The sequence below is a fragment of the Triticum aestivum genome, chromosome 3A (assembly GCF_018294505.1).
Source record: "Triticum aestivum cultivar Chinese Spring chromosome 3A, IWGSC CS RefSeq v2.1, whole genome shotgun sequence".
NCBI classification, from domain to species: Eukaryota; Viridiplantae; Streptophyta; class Magnoliopsida; order Poales; family Poaceae; genus Triticum; species Triticum aestivum.
In genome coordinates this window covers 715,065,636-715,078,524 of record NC_057800.1, presented here as the reverse complement: position 1 = coordinate 715,078,524, position 12,889 = coordinate 715,065,636, and the positions used below count along the sequence as shown (strand labels likewise).

Below are 12,889 nucleotides of genomic sequence, written 5' to 3'. Positions count from 1 at the left end.
AGGATCCTAGCTTGAGGCTTCATCGGCTCTGGCATGGGTGGCCGCACTTGCTTCCTTATCTTTTACACGGGTCCTGGATGGCGATACTTGCGATCCTCGTTATCCGTAGGGAGGCTTGGGATCCACGTTCTGGATCGGAAGGGTATGGGGACCTCTTCGCGACATCTTGGTGTGAGTGGCGCAATGAGGTCCGGCAATTTTCGTTGGTGCCGAGTCTTCTTCCTTATTGGTAGTCTAGGTTGCTTTATGGTAGGATACAGATTTCTACGTATTCTTGTTTCCCATTTATCTGTTTAGTAATAGGATATCATCATCACCTTGTACCAGTTTGGTTGTGTTGTTTTAAAGTGGAATGGAAGCCTCTTTGGCAAAACAAGTCATACAATCTAGAATTTTCTGTTTGGCTATCTATACACTAGAAACTGGTAGAACATATGAGTTGAATATTTCTACCAAGCAAAAAAAATATTTCTACCGAGATGCTGAAAGATATAATTAATATATGTGTGTCCAGTCACAAAATATATATACAATATATGGATGCATCCCTCACAAATTTATTCACTAAGACAAGCAATCTTTAATATTTTATTTCTCACAAATAGTGTAACTTGGTTGAAACATCTTTTTAGAGCTAGGGTCCCTTTTTTCATAGAATATCTAGCGAACCACAATTTTTTTCAGGGACCAACATTAGAACTAAATAAAAATAAAAATATTAATATTTAAAAAGTGCATTATGTGGTTGAATGTTTAAGGTACGTGAAATAAAAACTATATTTGATAAGACTGTAGTGTAATAGAGATAAATCATAAAAATGTATAAAATTATAGCGTAAATTCTATTTATTTTAATACAACATGGAATTAAGGACCGACCCTTCTCGGAATAAATCTAGAGTTCATCTATATTTCAACATTCAAAAAAGATAACTAAGATTGCACCAAATGGAAATTTATTAAACATGAAAGTTCTTCGTGTCGTCAAAACAAACAACTTTGGATTTTTGGTCATTTTTTTGAGATCGTATGCAATCTCCGAATCTAAAATCATGACCTCTGCGAGAACCTTTAGACTTAACAGAATGTTTACAAAACTGTGCGCAGAAAACTTAATTTCCATTATTTATTTTTACCTATTTGCTCACACGAATATGACCAAGATGATTTCAACTTGAATTCGGCTCGACATGAAATTTTGTTCATCTCATCGAGAAGAACAAGTTAGATTTTGGGATCATCTCGAGCCGAGGTCGTATGCGACCTCCAAAACTGGTATAAGATGGCTATTTTATACATATTGAGCTCGGAGCCTCCGGACCTACCTGTCTGGATTAAGTTAGAAATTGACATATTGGATATAATTTGAGTCCTTTTCTGGTACGGAAAGTCCAACTACCTCATATATTGATGAGAGTGATGGCTGATTGAAATAACACACAATCGTTAAATGCATATACCAAATTCTATTCTTACTTACCTCTCTCCCTCATTTTCTCCTCAATCTTGTTTGTTCTTTGTGTTCGACAACAACAAACCTTTGAGGCCCTAGAGGCAATAAGCTCGACTAGGGCAGCCCATAGCCACTGCATGTCCATACAGGGTTCCTTCCATGCATGTGGGGTTTGGGGTCTCTAAAAGATCTCGTCGACGTGTTTTGAGTATCACGCTCCCAGTGACATTCCTCCAGTGACGTTGTCGGTGCCAGCGTTTTCAATCCCAGGACGGCACCGCGGTGCCGTGGCTGGCCTCCCTATCTTTGCACCGTTGTCCGTGGTGGCTATACACCAAGGTTTTCAGGAGTAGATTGGTTTTGTCTGTTCCATCGTCCACGGCCGGAGGAACATGTCTTGCATGAAGTTTTGATGTCCTGTGTGTGCGTATCGTGATCCAGTCTATGAACGTTTGGCGTTGATTTGGTCGTTCGTTGGTGTGGTACTCCATCCGTCCTGACGAACTGATCATGGACGTCCTCTTCTGTCCCTCCATCGGCTTCGGCGACGGCAGGTTTTTTCTTTCCTCCACGGCTTGCCGGCAGCGAGGTTTTCTGTTTCATCGAGATTGCGATTGGGTGAAGGACCGCCGAGCCCAATAAATATTATTAGCTGGAACTGTCGGGGAGGGGGGAATACCCGGACAGTTCGAGAGCTAGCGACTATGATAAGGTCGCATTCCCCCAAATTTGTGTTCTTATGTGAGACCAGCCAAAAATCTGAAAGGATGAGACGACATAGAGGCCGGTTTGGGCTAAGAGGTTATGAAGGAGTGGACAGTGCAGGTCTGAGCGGTGGCCTGGCACTTTACTGGCATGAGTCGTGCACGGTGGACATACTGGACAAAGATGACAGGTATATTGATGTGGCGGTGAAAATCTCAGATTCTAGTGAGCAATGGAGATTAACATGTGTGTATGGGGAGCCGAGAGTTGAAAATAGACACCTAATGTGGACAAAACTTTAGAACTTAAGCACGGTTTCATATTTGCCGTGGTTGGTAATAGGTGATTTTAACGAAGCCACATGGGACTTTGAACATTTTCCAGTAACCCCTAGACCGGAAGGGTAGATGGTCGCTTTCCAATGCTTTGGAAATATGTGGATTAGTAGACCTTGGGTTCTCTGGTGTGCCACATACGTATGATAATTTGAGAGGAGGCAATGCAAACGTCAAAGTAAGATTGGATCGGGCTGTGGCTTCAAATGATTGGTTCAACCTGTATGCTTTTCACTCGGTGCAACACTTTCCACTCAGTTCAGATCATGTGCCGCTGCTGTTGCGGGGAGAGCCGAAAACTTCCTTCACGAGGCCAAATTGCAGGCAACATGAAATCCACTGGGAGAGAGATGCAGCCCTACCAGATATCATTAGAGAAGCATGGGAATCGTTTGGGTATGTGAATAACTTGGCGCAGCTGCACATTGCTTTGGACCATACCATGTCTACCTTGCGTACATGGAGTACAAAGAATCATGGAAATATAACAAAGGAGTTGGAGAAGTCTGGAGCTATGTTGGAACAACTCATGAACATGAATGCGGACCGACGGGAAATACGGTAAAGTAACAGATAGAATGAATGAGTTACTTTACAGAGAGGAGATGATGTGGCTCCAGAGATCAAGGATTTCGTGGCTTAAAGAGGGTGACTGCAACACAAAGTATTTTCAGAATAAGGCCGTGTGGAGGGCAAGGAAAAATAAAATTCGTCTGCTCAAGGACTGTAATGAGGTCGTTCACTTAGATATGCAAACCATGAGCTCAATGATCAATGAGTATTTCCAGGCAGTGTTCTCGGTTGATTCTAGTCTTGATGCTTCGGCGGTACTTGATCTAATTGCGCCAAAAGTTTCCGCAGCAGATAATGAGAAACTTACCAAGGCCTTTACAGATGATGAGATAGCGGATGCAATGTTTCAAATTGGCCCCTTGAAGGCCCTCGAACCGGATGGTTTCCCGGCCCGGTTTTTTCGGCGTAATTGGGACACCTTAAAGGTGAGCGTTATTGCCGCGGTCAGGGAATTTTTTGCGTTGGGCGTGATGCCGGATGGTGTCAACTCTACATCCATTGTGTTAATTCCAAAAGTTACAAATCCTACAAAGTTAACTGAGTATAGGCCTATAAGCCTGTGTAATGTTATTTACAAGGTAATCTCAAAGTGCTTGGTTAATAGATTGAGGCCAATATTGGATGCTTTTATCTCTCCAGAGCAAAGTGCATTCGTTCCTGGGAGAATGATCACAGATAACACGTTGATTGTGTTTGAGTGCATCCATCATATTAAACAAGAGAAAGATCCTACTAAAAGTTTTTGTGCCTATAAACTAGACTTGTCAAAGGCATATGATAGGGTGGACTGTGATTTCTTGAAGCAAGTGATGCAAAAGTTGGGGTTCTCACATCGATGGGTTGACTGGATCATGGTTTGTGTCACATCGGTGAAATATTCAGTAAAATTTAATGGAACCCTCTTGGATTCATTTACACCGACGCGCGGGGTTTGGGAAGGTGATCCACTCTCCCCATTTTTGTTCATGTTTGTTGCTGATGGTCAGTCTGCTATACTACAAAAGGAAGTGCAGTTAAACAATATCTCCCCTGTTAAGGTGTGCCGACATGCACCTGGTATTTCACATTTGTTGTTTGCTGATGATACACTTTTGTTCTATCAAGCATCCCATGAACAAGCACTGAAAATTAAAGAGAGTCTTGATCTCTATGAACAAGATACTGGTCAATTATTGAATTATGATAAGTGCTCAACTTTATTTGGATCTGCCTGCCCAACGGAAGCCCGGGAGCAGGTGAGGGAGGTCCTTAAGATAACTAGTTCATGCTTTGAGGAAAAATATCTAGGACTTCCTACACCAGAGGGGCGCGCCCAAGGGCTGGTTCCAAAATTTACAAACTAGTTTGACCAAAAGGCTGCTTCAATGGGGTGATGGGTTTCTTACTCAACCCGGGAGAGAAGTGTTAATTAAGTCGGTGGCTCAAGCGCTACCTACTCATATCATGGGAGTGTTTAAGTTGCCATTTTCCATTTGTGATGATCTCACCCGAATGGTGAGAAATTTCTATTGGGGGTCAAAAGATGGGAAGAGAAAGGTTCATTGGGAGGCTTGGAATTATTTGTTGCAACCAAAGAAAAAAGGCAGTGTTGGGTTCAGAGACTTCCGTATGTTCAACCAAGCATTACTTACGAGGCAAGCATGGCGACTGATTGAGAAGCCTGAGAGTTTATGTGCTAGGTTATTGACGGCCCGCTACTATCCGAATGGAAACTTGGTAGATACGGTTTTTGCTGCTAATGCATCATCTTCGTGGACTGCTATTAGTCACGGCTTTGATTTGTTGAAGAAGGGACTGATTTGGAGAATTGGGAATGGAAGAAGTGTGCGTGTGTGGAGAGACAACTAGATTCCCATACCACATTCTTATAAACCGATCTCTCCGCAAGGTAGATGTAGAATACGCTTCGTTTCAGATCTGCTCAATGAAAATGGGGCGTGGAAACAGGACATACTTCATAAATATTTCTTACCCTGTGACGTTGATGAGATTATGAAAATTAGATCTTCCCCAAGGCTTGAAGATGACACTTGCATGGGGACCAGGGAAGCTGGGCAACTTTTTGGTTAAAAGTGCCTACAATCTAGCATTCGAAGAGGCGTTCCGTGCCGAAGCTGTTGGATCGAGCAATAGGCCTGAAGGTGACCGAGCATACTGGACAATGCCACGTGCCTGCAATGTTCCTCCCACTGTTATTAATTTTGCTTGGCCGGTGTGTACTGAATCCCTACTGACATGGAAAAATAAGTGCAAGTGTAGCCTTGAAGTTACATCTATATGTCCAGTGTGTGGTGTTGAAGAGGAAGACAACTTTCACCCATTTTGCCTGTGTCCGCTAGCAAGAGATTTATGGCGCTGCATGTCCTCCGTTTGGTCGCTTCCAAAGTTGGACGAGATTCAAAATTCTGGAAGGGAGTGGTTGTTACATTTGCTTGACCGGGTGCCTGCTGAGACGAGAAACATGATCTTGATGACACTTTAGCGTAGCTAGTTTGTCCATAATGAGGTCGTTCATGGTGAGAATCCGCCACCCGTAGAAGTGTCAAAGCAGTTCATGTGCAGTTATTTGGAGACCTTGATGAACATCAAAATCAATTCAGTCCTCGATCCTTGCAAAGGTAAAACCCCGGTTTATGTTGTGCCTATACCAAAATCTTCGGTTTTGTCCACAGAAGTAGTTCCATCTTGCCGCCCGCCGAGTGCAGGGAAAGTTAAGTTGAACTCTGATGGTTCCTTCACCGTGGATGGAAGAGCATATGGTTTTGAGAGATTCTAATGATGCAATCATCTTTTCTGCATGTCGTACGTTGTATAGATGCCGTGATGCCTTGGAAGCAGAATTATGCGCTTGTATGGAGGGATTATCTTCTACCCTTATGAGAACTGAGCTACCTATCGAATTGGAGGTTGATTCCTTGGAAGTAGTCAAGATGGTGCAGACAAATGACATCAATAGATCAATTTATGCTTATCTTATTAGAGAGACCAAGCCGACGATGAGTCTTCGGGAGACTAGTATTACTCATATTCGTAGACCCCAAAATAAAGTTAGTGATTGTTTAGCTATCTTTGCTAGAGAGGAAGGTAGAACCATGACTTGGTTAGGTTCTCGACCTCTCAGAGTTTTGGAACTTGCAGTTTCAAATTGTAACACTGTTGGAGTTTGAGTAATACAAGTTTCTATTCATAAAAAAAGGTCTTATTTTTTTTCCAAGGAAGATAATGACTTATTTGTAGGGACATAACATGTTCGACTCAGATATTGGGAGGTTTTTTCCCTTATCTTACTTCAGCCCCGACCTTATGTCGATGTCACAATCAGGTTTTGACAAAGGAGACACTAGGGTTGCGAATAAGATGAGCCCCTCTAGGTCATTAAGACCCTGGGCTAGAACTTCTCGGCTTGAGTAACCTGAGAGCGTGATGATGAGGTCAAAGTTGTGGTTATTGCACCTCACAGTGGTTTTTGTGCACAGGTTATGATCCCCTTTGGACCTGCGCAAGAAGATGAAGACTAAGTCAACACGTTCTTGTGGTATATATATTTTTGCCAACTCAGCCGGACGGACCGGTTTGACCAGTTAGCAACGTCATCAAAGAAATTAGCATTTAGGTTAGAGCATCTCCAACAGCCACACAAAAATTTCGCGCCCAATAAGACTTATAGCGCGCCACTGTAGCATTTTTAATGCGTCGGGACCAACATTGCTTTAGCAGACGCAAAAAACGCGCGCCCAAAAAAGCATGTAGTGCAAATTGTGAAGCGCGCCCAATCCGAAGCCCAAAATATGATGCGCGCGATAGCGATTTTCAGCGCATGCCCAAAACTTTTTAGCGTGCAATATTTTACAGCATCTGTTGGAGCTGTTCGGCGCCCAAAAAACCGACTTTTTAGCACGCGGAGCTCTTTTTGAACGCGTATTGGAGATGCTCTTAGTGGTTTTTGTCACTGTCAATGTGCTATGTGCGGTGCTTTTTGTCTCAAATTGTAAAGTGGTTGTTTTCTGCTAATGACCCATGTATTGTGGTGATTTTATGGATTTAACTCCCCATGCTATTACTGTAGATCCACTTCACTCATGCTGCGTCCAAAGCACGAACAATTCCACGCACGACGACCAGTCCAATAATGCCATGTGAGGTGAATTACATGCATCTTCCTTCTTTGAAGCAAAAGAAGAAGAAAATGGTAGTACGTTGAACCACGCTACAGACAAAACATCACTTTAGCTTCCCCCCTTTGGTCAAACACGCAGGACGAATCAGAGGATCGGACGGGAACATGGAGAAGTATAACAAATCGTGCATGATTGCTCCGATGCCGGCACGGCGCAGATCGTGGATCCTTTCCACTCCACTCCCTCCCTTGATTCCCTCCCTCCGTGTCACCAACCAAACACCATTTCTAGCAAGCTCAAGCACTGTTCAATACCAAGCTACGTACCAAGAGGAACTCGGCAGAAGAGATCTCATCGCCATCGGAGGTATTACTGATGGCGCCGCGACGGAGCGCCGCGGAGACGGCGGACGCGGACCGAGCGCGGCTGCACCAGCTGGGGTACAAGCAGGAGCTGAAGCGCGGGCTCAGCGCGGTCTCCAACTTCGCCTTCTCCTTCTCCATCATCTCCGTGCTCATGGGCGTCACGGCCACGTACAACACCGGGCTGCGCTACGGCGGGCCGGCGTCCATGACGCTGGGGTGGCTGGTGGTGACGGTGTTCAACGGCTGCGTCGCCCTGTCCATGGCGGAGATCTGCTCGGCGTACCCGACCTCCGGCGGGCTCTACTACTGGAGCGCCAAGCTCGCCGGGAAGGAGTGGGCGCCTCTCGCTTCATGGGTCACCGGCTGGTTCAACATCGTGGGACAGGTACGCCTCCAACTTCATAGGATCCTCTCAGTGCTGGAACATTTTTGGCTGCGGCTTCTAGTGCCAGTACCACAAGATTCTATCAAATCTTTCATATAAGAAGATAAGATGAATCTTGAATACAAATACTCTCCGAGTTAGCAGCCCTGCGGCATGCGGAGTCGTGTCCATAAGGACTCGACGCAACGGCCGGCCGGCTGATGCAGTGAACTCATACTTCTTCTTTTTTAGGGAACTCATACTTCAAAAAGTACTACTAGTATATTTCCTTGTAAAATATTGGCAGCGTAGCTGACACGGTCTAGCCTCCTGTGTTGACCGTCTCGATCATGCAGTGAGCTGGTACGACGAGCGTGGACTTCTCGCTGGCGCAGCTCATCCAGGTGATCGTCCTGCTCGGCACCGGCGGGGCCAACGGCGGCGGCTACCTTGCGTCCAAATACGTCGTGCTGGCCATCTACGGCCTCATCCTCGTCCTGCATGGCCTCATCAACAGCCTCCCCATCCGCTGGCTCTCCTGGTTCGGCAAGCTCGGCGCCTTCTGGAACGTCGCCGGTACGTTTATCTTGACTTTGATCCTTCTTTTGTCTCGATGCATGCATGTATTTGCTCCGACATGGTTTATTCTACCCGTGCTCTAGAAAGTATTGGTGCAATCTATGTCAGGAATTCGCATCTTCTTTTATAGTACCTCCAGCTTTGGTTCAGTTACTTGGAGTATTGGTCAATTGTGGACTTGGTCGCAGAACTCAAGATTTTGGTTTTGACATTAGAGGTATTACTGATGCCATGGTGGTGACTTTGCGCTCATGACATAGTCAGAAAACAGATAAAATATCACAAAATTTAGAAGAAAACGGCAGAACATAAGAAAATTTAGAAACAAAGAGTTACGTCGAGAAATTGGTCTCTAACAGGGTTTGTGTTGGAATATTAGGCAAATTTATGATTAATACCAGTAAATAATTCATGACTAGAACAATAAATTGCATGCAAAAATCTAGCATACTAGATGAACATGAAGACATGCACAGTACCATCACACATGTAACAGCAACTACAAATAGAAACATGAACACATCACGATGGATGTACTCTTCGTGAGCTGCTGGAGGAGCGAAGTTGTTGATGACGATGTTGGCGATGGTCTGTTGCTGGCGATGTTTGTAGACAATGATGTGTGGCGCTGCACGGGTTTGACGAAAGACAGCCCGTGATGACGAATTTGAGCAGTCAAATAGAGCGCTTCTCAAAAATCTGATTGGTCCTCTAACGGTGCAGGATCACAAGATGGCGGTGCAAGTTGTTAGATTAGGTAAACCACAGGCCCGTTTTTGATGAATATTCCAAGCATCTGGCTGCCTCTATCCCTCATTGACGCAGATCCAAACAGGTGGTATCCATTGTAAAAAAGGGATACCCCTGTCCCTAAGAGGATAGCGCTCAAACCAAACACATCCTAAGTGTTTTTATGTCTATTTTGACCGTGGCCGGTGGTAGTATATATAATTGGACCAATGATGGCATCGTGTCACGATCATGATCTAGTACTTGCTTCGTTTCTAAGTTGTATGCAAAAGAAAGCTGTGCCCGTGTAAGGCAACGAATCACATTTCAATGGACCATTCACGTGCATGTCGCATGCGTGCGTGGCGCCCAGGGCATGCCGGACGAGCGACCGCGTGCATGTGGTATACTATTTCTCTCCTTCACACATCACTAAGTGTGGTGTAGAGAACCAACTATAAAAAAAAGGTATCACGCCTCCTCAACTTCTAGGGTGATACTAAACTTTAGAACCATTACTTACCATTTATTCATTGGCCAAGTTTGAGATTTCAGAAATTCTACATGAGCTAGGCCCATTATTTCTAACAGTTTGGTATCTGAAGAAAAGGAAATGCTATGTCATGAAATTCTACAGTAATAAATTATTTCATTGACTTTGTTTGTTGTCTCTTAACTTGGGAGCTACACCTAAAAAAACTTGGGAGCTGGAATCATAAAAAAATTGTCTAAACTTTGAGAAAATTGTAGGTATCTTGGTGCTGGTGATCCTTATTCCGGCAGTTGCCAAGGAGAGGGCGAGCGTGGAGTTCATCTTTACGCACTTCAACACGGACAACGGCATGGGGATCCACAACAAAGCTTATATTCTAGCCGTGGGGTTGTTGATGAGCCAGTACTCCGTGCTCGGCTACGACGCATCTGCACACATGGTAGACGATGATGATCTTCCATTCTGCTGACAACTTAATCTACACACATATGGTGACCTGATGGTATATATCCTTGCCTGCGCTTGTACACATGTGCAGACCGAAGAAACCAAGGGCGCAGACAGAAGCGGGCCGATCGGGATCATCAGCGCGGTGGCTCTGTCGTCCATCTTCGGCTGGATCTACCTGGTGGCCCTCACGTCGGTGGTGACGGACATACCGTACCTGCTGAGCCCCGGCAATGACGCTGGTGGGAACGCCATCGCCCAGGCTCTCTACACCACCTTCCGCGCGAGGTACGGCACCGGCGTAGGAGCGGTGGCTTGCCTCGCGGTCATCGCTGGTGCCATGTTCCTCTGCGGCATCGGGTCCATCACCAGCAATTCGAGGTAATTCGTCATCGGATCATAGTTGCTGATATTATTTCTTTGCAAGTTAGTTTAGTTTTGACACCTCTCAACTCTTGTGGCACAGGATGGGCTACGCCTTCTCCCGGGATGGGGCGATGCCGTACTCAAATGTGTGGCACAGGGTGAGCACGCACGAAGTGCCGCTGAACATGGTCTGGCTTTCCGTCGCCGTGGCATTTGCCATGGCCCTCACGGTATCGAACTACACGCAAAATTTCTCCCATGCATCATCTGTAAACATACATAGCTTGGTGATTCATATTTTTGGCATGTATATGCAGTCGTTGGGGAGCCAGGTGGCGTTCCAGGCGATGGCATCGATCGCGACGATAGGGTTGTACATCTCCTACGCATTGCCCATCTTCTTTCGGGTGACGACGGCCCGGAAGACGTTCATACCGGGGCCGTTTCACCTTGGCCGGTACGGGATCGCCGTCGGATGGACCGCTGTCCTCTGGGTGGCCTTCGTCACCGTGCTCTTCTCTTTGCCGGTGGCGTACCCGGTGGCAAAAGACGACTTCAACTACACACCGGTCGCCGTTGGGGGCGTGCTGCTGCTCAGCATCGGGGCATGGGTGCTTCACGCCCGTTTCTGGTTCCAAGGGCCCATCATAAACGTTGACACAGTCTAGAACTTCCATGTTGTAATCTTTAGTTGCACATGAAAAGTTGGATTGTTGATTAAAAAGTTGCACTACATAGGTTCCTGTGCGCGGCAGTGTTATCGTTACAAATCATTTACATATCAGAACAAGTATGATAAAAGGTTGATATCCGCTTATATGTCACCTTTGCCTATATGTAGGAGAGGGATAAGAAAGAACTAGAGAAGTGGGCTCTCAAGCAGTAGCTCACATCTACACATGCTCTCAACAATGAAGCAAACATAATAAATAGTACGTGCGAAGGTGAAAAAGATGACTAGCCTAGTAATCAATATATTTTGTAACGATGACCCTGCCACATAGGCACAAAGACACGCATGGTATGTGTGTATTGATTAATTTTTGGATATCCGAATGAGGGATGATCATTGGCGGTGGAACCAGAATTTTCAACATAGACATGCTAAGTTACAAGTTAGCACAACGGTGTAGAACATGAAGCTTAACACTAATGACCACAAAACTACATGTCATTCTAGAACATCTCAAATAATTTGTTAAATTACAAAAACAATGAGAATAGTAGTGTTTCACGTCACAAAATCAACAATACACATCAATAAATTTGATTGAACGCTATAGTGGATCAAGCGATAAATTCGATGAGCCTCTATAGGAGAGAAAAAAATCAAGTCGAATCAATCATGGTGTTGCGTCACTGTGGAGTGGTTGATGGAGGATGCTGCAGGACCCATGCCTACCAAAGCTTTGAGGACGAGTGGAGCATGAGGGCGGCGCGCAGGTTGGCGGCGTGTGTGAAGTGGAGTATGGTTGGGGATGGCTGGGTCTGGATGGAGTGCTAAGGCGCGAGGGTGGCATATCGATGCTCAGCTTGGTAAGGTCAATGCATTCGGCCTGCACTGTTTTCGCGCATCGATGCGTCGGGTTGAGCCTGCGGAGAAACGACATGAGCAATAGGCAGACATCATGATAGGCTCTGAGTTTTTTAGGGGCGCTAGTGGAGCCCCTATTTGGTGCGCAAGTGGGCGAATAGGCACCAAGCGTGCAACCCCCTGCGCCCCCCTCTCATATTGGGCCGGCCCATGTGGGGGCGGGTAGCTCCTGTGTTTTTTTCGTTTGTCTTCTTTCATTTTCCTTTTTTGTTTCATTTTTTACTTTGAGAACAGTTCATGAATTTAAATTCAACAAAAATGATCGGTATTTAAAAAAATCTTAACAACAAAAAACATTCACGAACTTTAAAATGTTCAGGATTTCATGAAATCTTTATGAATTTTAAAAATATTCATAAATTCAAAAAAATCATGAATATTAAAAAATCACGGATTACAAAATTATTGCCTAATTTCAAAAAAGGTTCATGAATTCAGAAAACATAACATTCCCAAATAAAAAATGTTCATGAATTTCAGAAATTATTCCCAAATTTTAAAAAAATATTCTCTGATTCTGAAAATGTTCACAAGTTTCAAAAACAAATGATCAAATTTTCAGAAAAGTGTTCACGAATTTGTTAGAAAATGTTCATTAATTCAAAATATGGTCACGATCGTTTGTGAATTCAGAAAATGGTCATGTTCTAAAAAAGTCAGTATTCCCAAAAAAATACTATGAATTTGAAAAGATCATAAAATGAAAAGGAAAAATAAAGAAAAAAGAAAAAAAAGGAAAAAGGAAGAGGGTGCTATGCTATGATCTGG

At 44.5% G+C, this 12,889-nt stretch overlaps 1 pseudogene; it reads left to right on the top strand.

Annotated features, from left to right (window-relative positions):
- Window positions 1-7,410: 7,410 nt before the first annotated feature.
- Window positions 7,411-11,384, top strand: LOC123059375 (amino-acid permease BAT1 homolog; annotated as a pseudogene).
- The last annotated feature ends 1,505 nt before the right edge of the window (window positions 11,385-12,889 follow it).